The sequence below is a fragment of the Trichechus manatus genome, unplaced genomic scaffold (assembly GCF_000243295.1).
Source record: "Trichechus manatus latirostris isolate Lorelei unplaced genomic scaffold, TriManLat1.0 scaffold00258, whole genome shotgun sequence".
Lineage (NCBI taxonomy): Eukaryota > Metazoa > Chordata > Mammalia > Sirenia > Trichechidae > Trichechus > Trichechus manatus.
Genome location: NW_004444194.1, coordinates 1,701,410 through 1,704,101, shown reverse-complemented (window position 1 = coordinate 1,704,101; position 2,692 = coordinate 1,701,410).

Here is a 2,692-nt window from a genome sequence, read left to right as displayed (position 1 = left end):
CCGCCGGGAGCCCCCGGAGCGCGGCCGCGGCGCAGGTGAGGGGGCTCATCTCAGGCCCCGGGGTGGCCGGAGGGTGTCCGAAGGCTGAGGGCAGAGGGCTGGGGGGCTTCCTCCTCCGAAGCTCACAGCTTTCCCCGTGCCCGGGCTAGCGAGTGCGTAGAGGCCTGGCCACCGCGGCAGCCTTGAGCGTCTAGCCCAGGCCGGGCCGCGGGGCCTGGGGGCGGCGGGATCTGACCTGGACCCCACCACCCCCTCCGGGCAAGGAAGGTGGGCGAGGCCGGGCCTGGGCAGGTGCCGGGAGGAATTTGGAGGGCCTGAGGAGAAAAAGTGAGGAGGCGCTCGGGGAGGCCCGAGGGGAGAAAGAGGAGTGGCGCCCTCCGCCGGCCGAGCGCGGGGGAAGAGGAGAGAGCGGCGCCGCCGGAGGGAAACGGCATGAAGTGGCGGGGGGCCGGTCTTGCAGGTATGGTCCGGGCGCTGAGGAGGTGGGTCAAGTTACAGGCCTGGGGGCGGCTGAGGAAGTGGGGTAGGGTGGGTGTGGGCGGAGTTAGTTCGGGTGGGGGAGGATAGGAGATCCTAGATATGTTTGCAGGGGTCACATGAGGTCAGGGCTCAGAGAGGTGGGGCAGAGGCTAGATCTGGGGGAGATCAGGTAGGGTGAGGGACTACAGTAGGAGGCTGGGGACTGGGGGGAGGTAGAGACTTTGGGCCAGGCTGGTGGGAGTGTGGGAGCAGGTCAGGAAAGACTGATCAGAAGGCACATGCCAAGGTGTGGCCACTGTCGGGTGTTAGCTCAAAGCCAAACCTAGGGAGGGCTCTTCTTTCCCACACCCCATCCCTGAAGCCTCTGGGTTTTCTCCTACCCCTTGGGCAGGCCTCTACTGGCTGTTCTGAGGCACCGGCCAGCCCGGTTGGCGTTAGTGTAGGCAGCTTGGGAAACAGCCTGGAACACCTATCCCAGGCATCTTGTTTATCACGGAGGTGGCCATCACCTACCCTGTATATCTGCAGGAAAGCAGCCCAGCAGACATTACCTGGATATTTTAGGGTCCTGGTTTCTACCCCCACTTTTGTGACCAGAGCCTTGAGGCTCAAGTCTAGGGGATGGGACCCAGAACCGTCTTCATGGCCACCATCTTATACAGTGGCCTCCCAGGCACCAGCTCCCTGAGCCTGAGTTCTGTGTGCTCCTTCCCCAGAGGTGAAGAATTGGGGAGCTGAGTAAATACAGCTCTGTTAGTTGTGTCTTAGAAACTTCTGACGGAACAAAGGCAGGTCGGAGATAAGGGAATCAAATCAGGTACCCACACTCCAACTCAGCCTCTTGAGGCTACTCAGAGCGCTGCCTCTGGGGTACTCGTCCTGGACTAGGCCCGGTGCTAAGCTTACTGGTGTGTTGGGTGAGCTCACTGATTGCTCACCACCAGCTGAGCTCAGGCCTTTTCCATGGGATAGATGAGGAAGTAGATGTTCAGGAGATGGGGTGGCATCGCTTGCCCCAATTCACACGGCTAGACAAGACAGAGCTGGGTTGACTTTTGCCTTCCCCCAGCCCCCCACCATTTCCGAGTTGACCTTCTAGGGGCATGGCTGGAGGAGCATCACTTTGTTTCAGATGCCCAGGTGGGGATTCTCACAGCTCCCTGTTTGCTGACCTTTCTTCCTGCCCATCCTGAGGGATGCAGTCAGCACCCTTGTGGACAGACTGAGTTTTCCTGGTGTCTCTGGGTGCTGGGGTAGTGGAAGCTTCTTTCTTCGGCCTGGCCATACCTTCGCCCCATTCTTCTCTGGGAACCAAGAGGTCAGGGGTCACTGAGTCGTGGGAGGCAGTTATGAGGGTGAGGCCTGGCTTCAGAGCTGGAGTTCGCTTGCCCGCCCAGGCTGTCTTTTCCCTGCTTTGGTCCCCGGTCAGACTGCCCAGCTTGAGTTCCCTTCTCTCTGGGCTAATTGCAAGGCTGTTACCAGGATGTAAGTTGATTTGGGATCCTCAGCACCCTGAGGCAGGAGCCACAAACTGCTGGGTCAAGTGGCATCAGCCAGATCTTCTGGGTTTAATGATGGGTTGTCACCCTAATTCTCCCCAGTCTCCCTATAGTTCCCAACACCCCCTACCTGTCCCTGTCCTCCTCCTCTCTCTGGCTCTATGGGGGGGGTAGGAACTTGACCAGCATCCCCAAGTAAGGAGGCCTTCCTCCCTGCCTAGTTGGGCCACAACTTTCTGCTCGGGCTGCTGGGTACAGACTGGGGCCTCATCTGGGCTCTGCTTTGGAGAGCAAGGACAGGGGTGGGTACTATCTAGTAACACATCCGAAATACAGTGTCAGCAGGAGCTACAGGGGCACGAGACTGGTGGGAGTTGGCCTTGAACTAGGGTGATTGGCAGAGAAGAGGGCAGTCTAGGCAGTGCCCTGGGCTGGGCAAACACAGGAGGTGGGCCCGAGCCTCCATCTGTGGAGCTGGAGGAGTGAGAACGTAGAATGGGCAGACACTGCTGTGCACAGGGTGCCATACAAGGCAAGCAAGAGTGACAAGCAAATGGACAATTGGAACTGTTTTATTTCACAACTGGGTGTCAGCTCCCTGCTAGAGAGTAACTCTCAAGTGACTTGTAGTCTGTGAAGGTGAGCAACATCAGACAGAAAAGATAATTTCAGATATTCCTACATTTATGAAGGAAGTGGAATAGGGTGAAATG